Source organism: Colobus angolensis, unplaced genomic scaffold (genome assembly GCF_000951035.1).
Source record: "Colobus angolensis palliatus isolate OR3802 unplaced genomic scaffold, Cang.pa_1.0 Scaffold241, whole genome shotgun sequence".
Taxonomy (NCBI): domain Eukaryota; kingdom Metazoa; phylum Chordata; class Mammalia; order Primates; family Cercopithecidae; genus Colobus; species Colobus angolensis.
In genome coordinates this window covers 3000003-3019268 of record NW_012115611.1, presented here as the reverse complement: position 1 = coordinate 3019268, position 19266 = coordinate 3000003, and the positions used below count along the sequence as shown (strand labels likewise).

Here is a 19266-nt window from a genome sequence, read left to right as displayed (position 1 = left end):
GGAGACCAAGTGGAGCCTCCTGCAGCAGTAAAAGGCTTGAAACAACATGGACAACATGTTGGAGAGCTACATCAATAACCTTCAGTGGCAGCTGGAGACTGTGGGCTAGGAGAAGCTGAAGCTGGAGGCGGAGCTTGGCAACATGCAGGGGCTGGTGGAGAATTTCAAGAACAAGTACGAGGATGAGATCAATAAGTGTACAGAGATGGAGAATATATTTGTCCTCATCAAGAAGGATGGTTTCTAACATCCAAGCAGAGGGAAAATGATATTACTCCCAATATCACAGAAGGTGTACACCTTTCCTATGATATTGTTCCTAATATTCAGGGAGTAAGAGGATGATATTACTTTCAATATTACAGAAGTTGTACACCTCATCTGTGATATAGTTCCTAATACCCAGGAAAAGAGAGGATGTTATAGATCCCATTATAGCAGGGATGTACGCTCCCCCTGTGATATTGTCCCTAATGTCCAAAAGGGGAGAGGATGATATCACTCCTAATATCACAGGGCGTTTACACCCACCTGTTATGTTGTTTCTAATACCCAGAACAGGGAGAGAATGACATTACTTCTAATATCTCAGAGTGTGTACACACCCCCTGTACATTGTGACTAATATCCAGAGGAAGAGAAGATAATGTTACTCCTAATATCACAGGGGGTGTACACCACCCACCCCGTGATGTTGTTCTTAATGTCCAGGGGAAGAGACAATATTACTCTCAGTATCGCAGAGGGTATGCACCACCTGTGTAATAATGTACCTAATATACAGGAGGGGAGAAGATTATACAACTTTCAATATTGCAGAGAGTGTACATTCCTCTTGCAAAATTGTTCCTAATATCCGAGGAAGGCAGGATAATATTACTCGTAATATCATGGGGAGGGGGGTGGTACACCTCTTTGTAATACTGTTTCTAATATCCAGGGGGAAGAAAATAATATTACTCCCAATATTACAAAGGGTGTACAATTTTTCTTTGATATTGTTGGGAATATCCAGGGGTTGAAAGGATGATATTACTCCCAATATGACAGTGGGTGTACACTTCTCCTGTGATGTTGTTCCTAATATCCAGAAGGGAAGAGGATGATATTACTCCCAATATTGCAGAGTGTGTACACCCCATCTGTGATATTGTTCCTAATATCCAAGAAGGAAGAGAATATTACCTCCAATATCATAGGGAGTGTACACCCTCCCTATGATATGTTTCCTAATATCTGTTTAGGGGGAACATATTACGCCCAATTTCACAGTGGGTGTCCCCCCCGCCCCGTGCTATTATCCAGGGAGTGAGAGGGTGATATTACACCCAATATCACAGGGGGTGTACATTACTTCGGTGATATTGTTCCTAATATCCAAGCAGAGAGAAAATAATATTACTCCCAATATCGCAGGGAGTGTACACCCCCTAGCCTGTTTGTTTCTAGTATTCTAATATTGTTTCTAGTATTCTAATATTGTTTCTAATATTCAGGGGGAAAGAGGTTGATATTACTTTCAATATTGCAGGGGTTGTACACCTTTCCTGTAATATAGTTCCTAATATCCAAGAAGAAAGAACATGATACTGCTCTTGTAATAGCAGAAGGTGTACACACCCCCCAGTGATATTGTTCCTAATATTTAGAAAAAGTGAGGATGATATTACTCCCAATATTGCAGGGGATGTACACCCCTTCTGTGATATTGTTCTTAATATCCAGAGGACAAGTGGATGATATTACTCCCAATATTGCTCAGGGTGCACACGCTTCCTGTGATATTGTCCCTAATATTCAGGGAGGGAGAGGATGATATTACTTTCAATATCACAGGAAGTGTACATCCCCGCTGTCATATTGTTTCTAACATTTAGGGAAGAAGAGGATGATACTGCTCCCAATATCGCATGGAGTGTACACCCCGCTGTAATATTGTTCATAGCATCCAGAAGGAAAGAGGATAATATTACACCCAAAATCAAAGGGAGTGTACAACCCTCTGAGACATTGTTTTTAATATTCAGGAAAAGAGAAAATTGTATTATGCTCAATATTGCACGGAATGTACAACCCCCTGGTGATATTATTCCTAATATTCAGCAGCAAAAAAGGATAATATTACCCCCAACATCGCAGGGGGGCATAAACGTATTCTGTGTTGATATTAATATCACAGAAGGGGAGAGAATGTTATTACTCCCAATATCGCACAGGATGTACACCCCTCCTGTGATATTCTTTCTAATATCCAGAGGCAGAGATGATGATAGCACTCCCAACATCTCAGAGAGTGTACACTTTCCCTGTGATATTGTTGCTAATATCCAGGAAAAGAAAAGATAATATTACTCCCAATATCGCAAAGGGTGTACACCCCTCCTGTGATATATTTTCTAATATCCAGGAAGGGAGAGAATGATATTACTTTCAATATCACAGGGTTGTACAACTCCCTGTGATATTGTTCCTGGTATTGAGAGAGGAAGTGGATGATTATTACTCCCAATATCAGAGGGGATGTACACTCTCCCTGTGATATTGCTTCTAATATCCAGGGAAGGAGATCATGACATTACTTTGAATATCTCAGGGTATGTACATAACCCTGTGATATTGTCTTTAGTATCTGTCTGATAATGTCTTTAATTTGCCTTTATGCAGAGGCCCAAAAAGGTAATATTACTTTCAATATTGCAAGGGGTGTACACCCCCCTGTGATATTGTTCTTAATATGCAAAATAAAACAGGATGATAGTAACAGCAACCCCTCCCCCACTGGCTGTTCTTTTTTCACCTGGATACTAGAAAGAATATCACAGGTGGGACATACAACCCTTGTGATTTGGGAAGTAATACCCTGACTCTCCCTTTATGGATATTAGGAACAATATCAGACGGGTGGTGTACCCTTTCTGTGATGTTGGGAGTAATATCATCCTCTCTCTTATTGGATATTCAGAACCATATTACAGGAGTAGTGGACACTCCCTGCGATATTGGGAGTTACATGACCCACTCTTCCTTTGGAAATTAGGAACAATATCACAGGGGATTTGTAAACCTTCTGTGATATTAGGTGTAATATCATTGTCTTTCCCCTTGGATGTTACGAACAATATCTGGGTATTGCATACGGGCAGCTGCTTCACTCCTGTCACTTACACTAATTTGGCAAATCACCAAATTGTCCTTTTGGACTCTTACATGAATTTGTGTCAAAAATCTCATTCTATAAAATAAAACATTGGAATGACATTTCAGTGGTTTCGTGGGGGCATTCATGCAAATTATAGATGATATACTATAGAAAACACTTTAGAACGCAGGGGGGTGTAAACCCCCTATGACATTGGGAGTAATGTCAGTCTCTCTCCTTCTGGATATTAGGAAAAATATCACCATGGGGGTATACACCCCCTGCGATACTGGGAATAATATAATCTCCACTGCTGGATATTAAAATAACATCACAGGAGGGGTTTAAACCCCCTGCAATATTGGGCCTAACATTCTCTCTACTCCTGGATATTAGAAACAATATTACAGGAAGGGTGTACACTCCTTGCGATATTTGGTGTAATATCATCGTCTTCCACCCTGGATATTAGGAACAATATCACAGGGGGATGTACACCTCTTGCGATATTGGAGTACTATTATTCTCTTTCATTTTGGATATTAGTAACAATGTCATAGGGGGGTTTTACACCTTCTGCAACATAGGGAGTAATATCATCCTCTCTCCCCTTAGATATTAGAAACAATATTACAGAAAGGTTTTACAGTCCCTGCGATATTGGGAGTAATATCAATCTCTTTCCTCCTGGATATTATGAACAATATGAGAGGGGGAGTGTATACCTACTGCGATATAAAGAATAATATCACCCTCTTTCTTTCTGCATATTAGGAATAATATCACAAGGGTGGTGCTCACTCCCTGCGACATTGGGAGTAATATCCTCCTCTTTTTTCTGGATAACAGGGAAAATATCACAGAAAAATTGTACATCCCCTTTGACATTGGAAGCAATATCATCGTCTTCTTTCTGGATTTTAGGAACAATATCACAGAGGGGTTGTACACACTGTATAATATTGGGAGTAATATGATCTCCTCTTTCCTGAATATTAGGAAAAAAATCACATCACAGGGGATGTTTACACCTTTTGTGATATTGGGAGTAATATCCCCTCTTCTACTGGATATTAGAAACAATCTCACAGGGGGTGTGTACACCCCCTGAGTAATATCATTCTCTTCCCCCCTGGATATTAGGAACCCTATCACATGGCAGGTGTACACCCCCTGCAATATTGGGAGCAATATCATCCTCGCTTCTTTGATATTAGAAACAATATCACAGGGGGGCGTGTACACACCCACCCTGCGATATTGGGATTCATATCATCCTCTCTTTCCCTGGATATTAGGAATAATATCATAGAAGGTTGTACACTTCCTGTGATAATTTGAGGAATATCATTCTTTCCCTTCCTGGATAGTATAAACAATATTGTAGAAGGGGCGTTCCCCTTCTGCAGCATTGGGAGTAACGTCAGCCTCTTAACTTTTGATATTAGAAAGAATAACACAGGCGGAGTGTGCACTCCTTGCGATATTGAAAGCAATGTCATCCTCTTTCTCCCAGGATATTAGAAACAATATCACGCGGTGGGAGTCGGGTGGGTGTACACTCACTGAGATATTGGGAGTAATATCACTCTCTCCCCTCCTGGATAATAGGAACAATATCACAGAATGGTTATACACCTCCTGCGATATTGAAAGTAATATCATCCTCTCCCTCCCTTCATACTAGGAACGATATTATGAGGCAAGGGGGTGTAAATTCCCTGTGATGTTGAGAGTAATATCATTTATGCCCACTCTGGATATTAGAAACAATATCACAAGGTGGTGTGCAGCTCCTGCGATATTGGGAGTAATATTCTCCTCTCCCACCTCCCTTGATATTAGGAAGAATATCACAAGGGGGTGTACACGCCCTGCCATATTGAAAGTAATATCATCCTCTTCATCACTGGATATTAGGAACAATATCACAGGGTTCGTGTAAATCCCCTGCGATATTGAAAGTAGTGTCATCCTCTCTCAACCTCGATATTAAAAACAATATTACAAGAAAGTTGTACACCTTCTGCGATATTGGGAGAAATATGTTTTTCTCCCCCACCCCGATATTAGGAACCATATTTTAAAGGAGGTGTACACCCCTGCGATTTTGGGAGTAATATATTCTTTCCCCTCCTGGATATTAGGAACAATATTATGGGGGCGGGAGGTACACAGCCCCTGCGATATCAGGAATAATATCATTCTACCTACTTCTGGATATTACAAACAATATCACAAGAAGGGGTATACACCTTCTGCGATATTGGGAGTAATTTCATCCTCTCACCCCCTGTATATTAGAAACAATATCACAGGGGTGTTTACACCCCTGCGATATTGCAAGTAATGTTATGATTTCTTCCACTTAATATTAGAAACAATGTCACAAGGGAAGTGTACACTGCCTCTGATATTGGGAGTAATATAATATTCTCCTCCCCTTGATATTAGGAACAATATCACAGGTAGCGACTAAAACCCCTGTGATATTGACAGTAATATCCTTTCACCCACTGTATATTAGGAACAATATCACAGAAGTGGTGTACACCTTCTGCGATATTGGGAGTGATATCATACTTTTCTCTCCTGGATTTTGGGAACAATATCAGGGGGTGGGTGTACATCCCTGAAACATTCGTAGTAATATCATCGTCTCTTTCCGTGGATATTAGGAACTGTAACACCGGGGAGGGGATAAACATCTCCTGTGATGTTTGAAGTAGTATCATTTTCTCACCCCCGGATATTAGGAACACTATCACAGAAAGGTTGTACGCCTTTTGCGATATTGGGAGTAATATATTCCTCTTTCCTCCTGGATATTATAAACAATATTACGAGAGAAGTGTACACCCCCTGCCATATTGGGGGTAATATCATCTTCTCCTCCTCTGAATATTTAACACAATGTCAAAGCAAGGGTGTACACCCCTGCGACATTGGAAGTAATATTCTTTTTTTCCCCCATGGAAATTAAGAACAATATCATAGGGGGGTGTACACTCCCTGCGATATTGAGAGTAATATAATCTTCTCTTTTCCTTTTAAAGGGCGGGTGTACAACCCGTGGGATATTGGGAGTAACATCATTTTCTCCCCTCCGTAAATGTTAGGAACAATATCACAGGGAGGGTGTCCTCCTCCTGCGATATTGGGAGTCATATCATCCTCTCCTCCTCCCCTGTGTAGTAGAAGCAATATCACAGAGGGAGTGTAACCCCTGTGATATTGGGAGTAATATCCTCTCCCCGCTTTAATATTAGGGAACATATCACAGAGAAAGTGTACAAAACTGCAATACTGAAAGTAATATAATCCTCTTCCCCCCTTCATATTAGAAACAATATCACAGGGCTGGGTGTAAACTCCCTAAGATATTGGAAGTAATATCATCCTCTCCCTCCCTGTATATTAGGAAGAGTATCATGAAGGGTGTGATATCGTACACCCTGTGTGATATTGCAAGTAATATCATTCTCTCCCAACCTGGATATAAAAATGATATCTCAGGGGGGTGTACAAGCCCTGCAATATTGGAAGTAACATCATCCTGTCTTCTCCTGGGTATTAGAAATAATATTAAAGGGGGAGTGTTCACCCCCTGTGATATTGAGATTAATATCATTTTCTTTCCCCCTGGGATATTAGAAATAATATAACAGGGAAGGTGTACAGCCTCTCTGATATTGGCAGTAACATTATCCTCTCCTTCCCTGGATATTTGGAACAATATCACAGGGGAGTGTGCACCCTCTGTGATAATCAAAGTAATATCATCCTCTCCTTCACTGGAAATTAGGAATAATATAACATGGGGTGTGTAAAACCCCAGTGATATTGGTAGCAATTTCATCCTCTCCTCCCCAGATATTAGGAACAAAATTTCAGGGGGTGTACACCCCTTGCGATATTGAGAGTAATATCATCCTCTCCACCTTGGATATTAAAAACAATATTGCAGGAAAGTTGTACACCTGCTGCAATATTGCAAGTAATATCATCCTCTTCATCCCTGGATATTAGGAGCAATATCACAGAGAGGGTGTACATCTCCTTTTATAGTAGGAGTACTATCATCATCTCCGCCCTTCAATATTAGAAACAATATTACCAGGAGTGGTGTAGGGTGGTGTACTCCCTCTGCGATATCGGGAGTAATATCATTTTCTCTCAACCTAAATACTAAGAAAAATATCACAGAGGAGCTTCCCTCCCTATAATATTGAGAGTAATATTATCCTCTCCTTCCCTAAATATTAGGAAAAATATCAAAGTGGGGGTATACAACCCCTGGGATATTAAAACTAATATTATCCTCTCTCCACCTAAATATTAGGAACAATATCACAAAGTGAGTGTATACCCCCTGCAATATTAATAGTAATATCATCCTCCCCTTCCTGCATATTAGAAAAAATATCACTGGGAAGATATACAACCCCTGAGATATTGAAAGTAATATAATCCTCTTTCTCCCTTCATATTAAAAAGAAATCACAGGAGGAGGTGTAAACTCCCTGCGATATTGGGAGTAATATCATCTTCCCCCCTTTATATTAGAAAAAATATCACAGGAGGTGTTACGCCCTGTGTGATATTGCAAGTAATGTCATCCTTTCCCATCCTAAATATTGAGAGTAATATTATTTATATCCATTCTGGATATTAGAAATAATATCATATGAGGAGCATACAGTCCCTGCTATATTGGGAGTAATATTCTTGTCTCCCCCACTGGATATTAGGAAAAATATCACAGAGAAGTGTACAGCCCCGGCGATATTGAAAATAATATCATCCTCTCCTTCACTGGATATTAAGAGCAATATCACAGGATGTATCTAAATCCCCTGCAATATTAAAAATAATAATATCCTCTCCTTCCTGGGATATTAAAAACAATATTACAGGAAAGTTTTACACCTTCTCTGATATTGGTAGTAATATCATTTTCCCTACTCCTGGATATTAAGAACATTATCAAAAGTGGTTTGTACACCTTCTGCTATATTGGGAGTAATGTCATCCTTTCCCCTCCTGGATGTTAAGGAAAATATTACAGGGGCTTTTTACACCCACTGTGATATTGGGAGTAATACCATCCTCTTCCCCCCTGAATATTATGAAAAATATCACAAGGTGGATGTACACTCCCTGCGAATCGACAGTAATATTACTCTATCCACTCATGGATACTAGAAACGATATCACAAATAGGGGCCTGTGATATTGGGAGTAATATCATCCTCTTGTCTCCTAGATACTAGGAACAATATCACAGGGGGTTTACACAGATACAATACTGGAAGTGATATCATTCTTTCTTCCACTGGATAGTAGAAACAATCTCAGAGGAGGGGTGTACACCCCCTGATATATTGAGAGTAACATACTACTTTCAATATCAATATGAGTTTACTGGAATGAGGGCAAGGAACACCTGGCCCACCCAGGGCTGAAAACCACTTAAAAGTGTTCTTAAACCACAAACAATAGCATGAGAGATCTGTGCCTTAAGGACATGCTCCTGCTGCAGATAACTCGACAAACACATGTGTTTATTTCGGCCCATCCCTTTTTTGCCCATAAGGGATACTTTTAGTTAATCTAATATCTATAGAAACAATGCCTATGAATGGCTTGCTGTTAATAAACATGTAGGTAAATCTCTGTTTGAGGCTCTCAGCTCTGAAGGCTTTGAGACCCCTGATTTCCTACTTCACACCTCTATATTTCTGTGTGTATGTCTTTAATTCCTCTAGCGCTTCTGGGTTAGGGTCACCCTGACCGAGCTGGCTTTGGTGAGTGGCGCCCAATGTGGGGCTCGAATTCAGGTCAGAGGGTTGCTGGAGTGATGGTTGGAGAACGTGAAACTAGCTTGAGGACACCTGAGTACTCTTAAAACAATCCCAGTGGTGAGTAAAAGGGAGCTTGAAAGCATCAGGGTAACAATGGTACAAGTGTGGGCTCTGGTTTGCTCTACCTTGCAACTTTTTCACACTGATTATGAGGAGGAAGGAGAGTATAATAAAGTAACAGAAGAGGTTACAGAGCAGGTTTGCTTGCTAGCTAAAGCTAAAGCGGCAAAGGAGGGAGATATTTATCTCTACCTTTCTGCACTGCCTCCTTATTATTTTGAAGAAAAAGATCCTCCAGATCTTTCTTTTCTGGAAGACACTGGGTGAAAGTAGTTGCCCCACTGACTGTTCAAGCAGCACCTCAAGTGACCACTCTTAGTTGTATTGAGGCAGAAATTCAGCAAGATAGATGAAAGGGTGATATAGAGGCTTGACAGTTCCCTGTTAGAATACACCCCCCAGATCAACAGGGAAATATTATAACTACATTTGAGTCTTTTCCTTTTAAATTTGGGAAAGCACATTTAGTTGATTATATCAAGGCCTGTGATGGTATCGGAGGTAATCTGCATAAGGTTACTTTGCTAGCACAGGCAATGGCAGGACTGAGAGTGGATAAAGGAAATACTCCATTTCCTGGAGCTTGTTTTAATTGTGGGAAGCATGGTCATATTAAAAAAGAATGTAGAAAAAATCAGCAAGTCAGGCCACCAGACAGGGGAAAAAAGAAAACTGCTCAGCCTGAAATATGTCCAAAATGTAAAAAAGGAAAACATTGGGCTAATCAGTGTCACTCTAAGTTTTATAAAGATGGGAACCCAATTTCAGGAAACACCACAAGGGGCCCATCTTGGGTCCCATTCCAAACTGGGGCATTTCCAGCTCAGGCCATTCCCTCATCCCTGTTCAATGTCTGTCCTCCGCCACAGCCAGTAGTGCTGCAGCAGATTTATGTTGCACAAAAGCTGTGAGTCTTCTGCCTGGGGAACCCCTGCAAAAGGTCCCAACAGGAGTCTGTGGACCCTTGCCAGCAGGGGTGATAGGATTACTTTTAGGAAGGTCTAGTTTAAATTTAAAAGGGGTACAAATACATACAGGAGTCATTGATTCAAATTACAATGGGGAAATTCAAATTGTTGTATCTACTTCTGTTCCCTGGAAAGCAGAGCCAGAAGAGAGCATAGCACAGCTCCTGATTGTGCCACATGTGGGAATGGGAAAAAGTAAAATTAAACAAACAAGAGGATTTGGAAGCATGAATAAACAAGGCAAAGCAGTTTATTGGTAAATCAAATGACTGATAAATGTCCTACATTTAAAATAACTATTAAGGGAAAAAGATTTAAAGATTTGGTAAATACAGGAGCAGACATTTCAGTCATTTCTCTACAGCACTGGCCATCCATGTGGTCAATTCAACCCACTCAATTTAACATAGTTGGAGTTGGTAAAGCCCCTGAAGTATATCAAAGTAGTATTTTACATCATGAAGGATTTGATGGACAACCTGGGACTATTCAACCAATTATAACTTCTGTACCTATAAATTTATGGGGGAGAGATTTATTGCAACAACGGAGAACACAAGTTCTAATTCCAGAACAATTATATGGCCCTCAGTGTCAATATATAATGCATGAAATGGGGTATATCCTTGGTACGGAACTAAAAAAAGATTTGCGAGGTTTGGAAGAACTACTTCAAGGGGAAAAACAAAGCTCCCACCAAAGATTAGGATATCATTTTTGATAGTGGCCATTGTTAAGCCTCCAGAACCAATACCTTTAAAATGGTTAACAGATAAGCCAATTTGAATAGAACAATGGCTGCTGAGTAAAAAGAAACTGGAGGCTTCAGAGGACTTAAAATTGGCCCTTAATATTCATAGATTTAAAAGACTGTTTCTTTACTATCCCCTTAACTGAGCAAGACTGTGAATGGTTTGCATTTGCAATTCCTGCAGTAAACAAAATGAAGCCTGCTAAGCATTTTCATTTTTTTACAGATGTGTCTAGTAACGGTAAAGCTTCTTATTCTGGATAAAAAGGTAAAGTTTTCCAGATGTCCTATACTTCAGCTCAAAAAGCAGAGCTTGCAGCTGTAATTCAAGTATTGACTGTTTTTGATATGCCTATTAATGTGATTTCTGATTCTTCATACATGGTTCATTTCACACAGTTAATTGAAAATGCTCAGTTGTGATTTCATACAGATGAACAACTGATGACTTTATTTACCCAATTACAAACAGCAGTTAGAAGTAGAATGCACCCTTTTTACATCACTCACATTAGGGCTCATACACCTCTTCCAGAACCTTTGACTAAAGGGAATCAAATGGCTGATGGCCTACTTGCTAATGCCATATCTCATGGTAGACATTTTCACAATTTAACCCGTGTTAATGCCTGTGGTCTCAAATGCAGATACAGCATAACCTAGAAACAAGCTAAAGCTATTATCCAGTGATGCCCAACTTGCCAAAGGATGCATTCCTCATCTTTTACAGGAGGAGTTAATCCCTGAGGATTGGAGCCTCTCATTGGCAAATGGATGTCACACATGTTCATTCGTTTGGGAGACTAGCTTATGTACATGTATGTGTGGACACTTTTCTCACTTTGTCTGGACTATATGCTACATGCCAATCAGGAGAGTCTTCTGTCTGTGTTAAACGTCACCTTTTGCAGTGTTTTGCAGCAATGGGCATTCCAGCTTCTATTAAAACAGATAATGCCCCAGGCTATACTAGCCAAGATCTAGCTACACTTTTCTCTATGTGAAATATTAAACATATTACTAGTATTCCATACAATTCTCAAGGACAAGCCATAGTAAAAAAAAAATTAATCTCTCCCTAAAATAGCAGTTGCAAAAGCAGAGGGGGAAAAGAGAAAATAGGGAACACTATAGATGCAACTGAATCTAGCATTATTAACTTTAAATTTTTAAAGCCTGCCCAAAGGCTAGATGTTATCAGCAGCTGAACAGCATCTACAGAAACCAACTGCAAAGCCAGAAGCAAAACAATTGGTTTGGTGGAGAGAACTGGTAACAAAAAGTTGGGAAATAGGTAAAATAATAACTTGTGGTAGAGGTTATGCTTGTATTTCTCCAGGCCAAAATCAACAGCTGATTTGGATACCATCAAGACACCTAAAACCTTATAATGAGCCAGATGCCAAGGAAGAGATTCCGGGAGGATCCTGAGGACCCCATCCCCCGCAGTTGCAGCCATGTTGAGACTGACACTAAGCAGGACCCCAGCTGTTACGAGCAACACCTGTCAAACACAATCACTGACCTGGGACAGATCAAGAAGCTGTCACAGATGGCAGAAAAAAAACCTGAGGAAAGCGGAACCACCAGTTACAATGAATAATTTAATGATAGCTATGATAATGATGATCACCATTGCTGTGACTATTCCTTCAACAAGGGCTGACACAGAGAACAATTATACTTATTGGGCATATTTATCAATCTTGGCTGGCAATACTGCCTGGATAAAATCACTCTATGACACAGTTACACATACTTTCTGATCTCAGTATTTACCGTAATAAATTTGCTCCTATAATTGAGGCATACCACCCTCAGAAACCTATTTTTAAATAAAATTGAACCTGGTCAGAAAAAATAAACACACTTGCTTAGAAAGATTACATTACAGAACAGGTAGATGTGCTGCACAACATTTCCTATGGAATTATTATTATTTGGTCCCTTAAGGGGATGTTTAAATTGAACCTCTCAGTCTGCGTGCCATGGCAACACTATGTTCAGATGGTCTGAACAAAATGGTCAAATGGTAAAAATGATAAGAAATATGACAAAAGTTCCTATTATCTGAAACCACGGTGGTACGGTGGCACTTCAACCTCAAATGATATGGCTCGTTGTAGGAACTAAACATAAGGATTTGTGCAAACTATTAATAGCGCTTAATAAGATCAAAATTTGGGGAAGAATAAAAAAGCATCGAAAACAACACTCCATAAACTTGTCTTTGGATATTGCAAAAGTAAAAGAACAAATATTTAAAGCATCCCAGGCACACCTGACCCTAATACCAGGAACTAGAGTGCTTAAAGTATCTACAGACAGATTAGCAGCTATCAACCCATTAAATTGGATAAAAACACTTGGAAGCTCTGTGATTTCAATAATGATTGTGCTTTTAATGTGTGTTGTTTGTCTTTGTATAGTCTGCAGATGCGGATCCTAACTCCTGTGAGAAGTAGCATGACAAAGCTGCCCTTGCTGTTATTGCTTTACAAATCAAAGAAGGGGGACATGTTGGAAACAGGCCCCCCAAAATCTGGACATAAACTGACCCCAAAACTGGCCATAAACAAAATCTCTGCAACATTGTGACATGTTTGTGATGGCCATAACACCCACGCTGAAAGGCTGTGGGTTTACTGGAATAAGGGCAAGGAACATCTGGCCCATCCAGGGTGGAAAACTGCTTAAAGGCATTCTTAACTCACAAACAATAGCATGAGCAATATGTACCTTAAGGACACGCTCCTGCTGCAGATAACTAGCCAAACCCATCCCTTTATTTGGCCCATTCCTTCATTTTCCATAAGGGATACTTTTAGTTAATCTAATATCTATAGAAACAATGCTAATGACTGGCTTGTTATTAATAAATATGTGGGAACATCTCTGTTCAAGGCTCTCAGCTCTGAAGGCTGTGAGACCCCTGATTTCCCATTTCACACCTCTATATTTCTGTGTGTGTGTCTTTAATTCCTCTAGCACCACTGGGTTAGGGTCTCCCTGACCTAGCTGGTCTCTGCAAATACCACAGGGGTTGTGTAAATCCCCTGCAATATTGGGATTAATATCATCCTCTTCCCTGTTTGATATTAGAAATAATATTACAGGGGGAATATTGGTAGTAAGATCATCCTCTCCTCTGAATATTAGGAACAATATCACAGAATAGGTGTACACTGCCTCTGATATTGGGAATAATATCATCCTCTTTCCTTCTGGATATTAGGAACAATGTCACAGTGGGAGCACATACCCCCTCTGACATTGGAAGTAATACCATCCTCTTCCCCCCCAGATACCAGGAACAATATCACAAAGGGGGTATACACCCTCTGCAATATTGGGGGAGATAGCATTTATTCCCCCTGGCTATAATGAACAATATCAAAGGTGGGTTGTAAACCCCTGCTAGTATTGGGAGTGATATCATCAGCTCCCCCTGACTTGACACTAAGAACAATATCACAGGGGTGGTTTAAACCTCCTGCTATATTGGGAGTAATATCTTCTTTCTCCCTGGATTTTAGAAGCTACATAACGGGTGGAGTGGGTGGGTGTACAACTCCTGTGATATTGAAATTAATATCATCCTCTTTCTCCCTGTATATTAGAAACAGTATCACAAAGGGGTTGTATGCCGCCTTTGATATTAGGAGTAAAATCATTTTATCCTGGCTTGGATATTAGAAACAATATCACAGGGGGAGATGTACACCCTCTGCAATAGTGGGAGTAATATTATAATCTCTGCCCCTGGATATTAGAAACAATATCACCAGGGGGGTGTACATCCCCTGCAATCTTGAATGTAATATCATTTTCTCCCAACTTAAATATTAAGAACAATAACACAGGGGGTGTGTACACCCTCTGGGATACTGAGAGTAATATCATTCTCTCTTCCCCCGGCTATTAGGAAAATATCAGAGGGAAAGTGTACACACCTGGAGATATTGAAAGTAATATCCTCTCCCCACCTAAATATTAAGAAAAATATCACTGGGAAGGTGTACACCTACTGTAATATTGAAATTAATATAATCCTCTTTCTCCTTTCATACAGAAACAATATCACAGGGGAGTGTGTAAACTCCCTGCAATATTAGGAGTAATAGTAAGAGTAATATCAACATTTCCCACTCTGTATATTAGGAACAATATCATGGTAAGTGTGTACACCCTATGCAATATTGCAAGTAATATCATTCTTTCAACCTGGATATTAAAAACAATATCACAGGGAGTTTTACATGCCATGCTATATTGGGAGTAATATCATCCTCTCCTCTCCTGGATGTTAGAAACAATATCACAGGGGTAGGGTACACCCCCTGCAATATTGAGAGTAATATTATTTTCTTCCCCCTTAGATAATAGAAACAATATCACAGGAGGAGTGTTCAGGCTGATGATATTGGGAGTAATGTTATTTTTCTTCCCCCTTGGATATTAAAAACAATATCACAGGGAGGTGTACACCCTTGCAATATGGAAAGTAATATTAATTTCTTCTTCCCTGGAAATTAAGAACAATTATCACAGGTGTTTAAATACCCTATGATATTGATAGTAATATCCTCTCTCCACCACAGCATTAGAAATAATATTTTGGGGGGATTTACACCCCCTGCTATGTTGGGAGTAATATCCTCTCCCCTTTTTATATTTAAAAACAATATCACAGGAAAGTTGTACACTTGCTGCGGTATTTGGAGTAATATTATCCTCTCCCCAAATGGATATTAGAAACCTTATCATGAGGGTGTACACCCCTGTGATGTTGGGAATGATATCACTTATACTCTTTCTGGATATTAGGAACAATATCTTGGGTGGTGGTGTACACCCTTTGCGATATGAAGAGTGATATCAACCTCTCTTTTTCTAGATATTAGGAACAATATCACAGGGAAGGTGAACAACCCCTGCTATATTGGGAGTAATATCCTCTCCCTCCCTGGATATTAGGAGCTATATCACAGGGGCGTGTACAACCCCTCTGATATTGAAAGTAATATCATCCTCATTCCCCTTGGATATAAAGAACTATATCATGGTGGGAGGTGGTGTGTACAATCCATGCGATATTGAGAGTAATATTATTTTTTAATATAATATATGAAAATTATGTATATTAAAAACAGTATCACAGGGGGTGTACACCTTCTATGATAGTGGAAGCAATATTATTTTCTCCCAACCTAAATATTAGGAACAATATCACAGGGAGGGTGTACACCCCCTGCAGTATTGAGAGTAATGTCATCCTCTCCTCCCCTGGATATTAGAAAAAATTTCAAAGAAGGGGTGTACAACACCTGGGATATTGGGAGTAATATTATCCTCTCCTCTCTACGTATTAGGAACAATATAACAGTGAGGGTGTACACCCCCTGCAATATTGGGAGTCATGTCATTTACTTACCCCTTTGGGAAGTAAATGGGAGTCATACCCTCCTCTTTTCCCCTGGATATTAAAAACAGTAACAAGAAAGTTGTACACCTGCTGTGATACTGGAAGTAACATCATTTACCTCCCCAATATTTGGAAAAATATCGCAGAGGGGTTGTACACCCCCCACCCTGTGATATTGGGAGTAATGTCATCCTCTCTCCTCCTGGATATTAGAAATGATATTACAGGGACAGGGTCTGCACTTCCTGTAATACTGGAAGTAATATCATCCTCTTCCCCCCTGAGTATTATGAATAATATCACAGGGTAGGTGCACACCTCCTGCGATATTGAGAGTAATATTATCTTCTCTCCCCCTAAATGTTAGAAACAATATCACAAAGGGGAGTGTACATCCCCTGCAATATTGTGAGTAATATCATCCTCTCTCCACCTGGATATTAAGGAATATATCACAGGAAGAGTTACACCTCCTGTGATATTGGGAGTAATATCATCCTATCTGCCCCTTGATATTAGAAACAATATCACGTGGGGTGGATAAACCCTCTGCGATATTGACGGTAATATAATTCTCTCCTCCCCTGAATATTAGGAACAATATCACAGGAGGTGTGTACACCCCCTGCTGTATTGTGAGTAATATCATCCTCTTCTCCACTTGATGTTAGAAACAATCTCACAAAGGGGGTGTTTACACCCCCTGTGATATTGAAAGTGATATTGTCCTCTCTGCACCTTGATATTAGAAACAACATCACAGGGGGCATGTAAATCCTCTGTGATATTAACAGTAATATCATTCTCTCCTCCCCTGAATATTAGGAGCAATATCACAGGAGGGGTGTACACCTTCTGTTATATTGCGAGTAATATCATCCTCTCCCCAACTTGATATTAGGAACAATATCACAAAGTGGGTGCACACCCCCAGCAGTATTGGGGATAATATCATCCTCCCTTCTTCTAGATATTAGGAATAATGTCACAGGAAGGATGTACACTCCCTGCGATATGGGGAGTAAGATCATCCCCTCTTTCCATGGATATTAGGAACAATATCACAGGGGAAGTTCACACCCCCTGCAATATTGGAGTAATATTACTTTTTCTCTTCCTGGATATTAGCAACAATATTATGGGGCGGGGGGTGTTCACTTCTGCCAAATTGGGAGTAAGATCATTCTCTTCCTTCCTGGATATTAGGAACAATATCACAGAAGGGGTGCACACCCCCCTGCGATATTGAAAGTAATATCATTTTCTTTCTCCCTTCATATTAGGAACAATATCACTGGGGAGGGTGGAAACTCCCTGCAATATTGGGGAGCAATATTATCCTCTCCCCTTCTGTATATTAGGAACAATATCACAGGGGGTATGTACACCCCATGCGACATTGAAAGTAATATCATCCTTTCCCAATCTGGATACTAAAAACAATATCACAGGGGGGTGTACATGCCCTGTGGTATTTGGAGTAATATCCTCTCCTCTCTTGGATATTAGAAACAATATCACAGGGGGAGTGTACACCCCTTGTAATACTGAGAGTAATATCATTTTCTCCTCTTCCCCGGATATTAGAAATAATATCACAGGGAATGGTGTACAGCCCCTGTGATATTGGGAGTAACATTATTTTTTCTACCCTTGGATATTAGGAACAACATTACAGGGGAGTGTATACCCCCTGCAATATTGAAAGTAGTATCCTCTTCTTCATTGGAAATTATAAACAATATCACAGGGAGTGTGTAAACAATATCACAGAAGGGGTGTACACCCCTGTGATATTGAAAGTAATATTATTTTTGATATTTCAAAGACAGATCTCCGAGATGAACAGGAACATCAGCTGGCTCCAGGCTGAAATTGAGGGACTCAAAGGCCAGAGGGTTTCCCTGGAGACCGCCACGGCAGATGCTGAACGGCACGAGGCACTGGCCGTTAAGGATGCCAATGCCAAGCTGGAGGACGGCCTGCAGCGAGCCAAGCAGGGCATGGCGCGGCAACTGCCTGAGTACTGGGAGATGATGAAAGTTAAGCTGGCCCTGGACATCAAGATCGCCACCTACAGGAAGCTGCTCGAGGGCTAGGAGAGCTGGCTGGAGTCTGGGATGCAGAACATGAGTATCCATACGAAGACCACCAGGGGCTATGCAGGTATTCTGAGCTCCGCCTAACGGGGCCTCATAAGCCCCAGCCTCAGCTACCGCCTGGGCTCCAGCTTTGGCTCTGGCGCGGACTCCAGCTCCTTCGACTGCACCACCTCCACCAGGGTCGTAGTTGTGAAGATCAAGACCCGGGATGGGAAGCTGATGTCTGAGTCTCCAAATCCTCTAATGTCCTGCCCAAGGGAACAGTCAGGGCAGCCCCTCCCACCCTACCCTTCCTGGGGACTGCCCCAGAGCCAGTGAGGGAGGCGCTGTGCAGGGGAGCACAAGGAACAGGAGACCCACCTGAGACTCAGCCCTGGCCCCCAGCCCACCCGTGGGAGGAGTTTAGTGCCTGGGGTACTCCCCTTGACCATGCCTACAGCTGCAAAACAATTCAGTTTTTTCCCCCCGAATAAAACCTCTGCTAGCTCTGCCAAGTGTAAATAAATAAACAAATAAATAAATAAAAGTAGATCTACCATTTGACCCAGCAATTCACTACTGGGTATCTACTCAGAGGAAAAGAAGTCATTATACAAAAAAGACACTTGCACACACATGTTTATAACAGCACAATTTGTAATTGCAAAAACTTGGAACCAACCTAAATGCCCATCAATCGAGTGGATAAAGAAATTGCAGTATATATATACACAATGGAATACTTCTCAGCCATAAAAAGGAAATAATTAATGATATTTGCCATCACCTGGATTAGATTAAAAACTACTATTGTAAGTGAAGTAACTCAAGTATGGAAAACCAAACACCGTACATTCTCACTCATAAGTGGGAGTTAAGGTATGAAGATTCAAAGGCGTAAGAATGATATAATGGACTCTGGGGACTCAGGGGGATAGAGTGGAAAGAGGGTGAGACATAAAAGACTACAAATATAGT

The 19266-nt window shown here is 40.5% G+C and overlaps 1 pseudogene; it reads left to right on the top strand.

The window, feature by feature from the left end:
- LOC105514339 overlaps nucleotides 1-18627 on the top strand; it is a 21106-nt pseudogene extending 2479 nt beyond the window's left edge.
- Nucleotides 18628-19266: the final 639 nt, after the last annotated feature.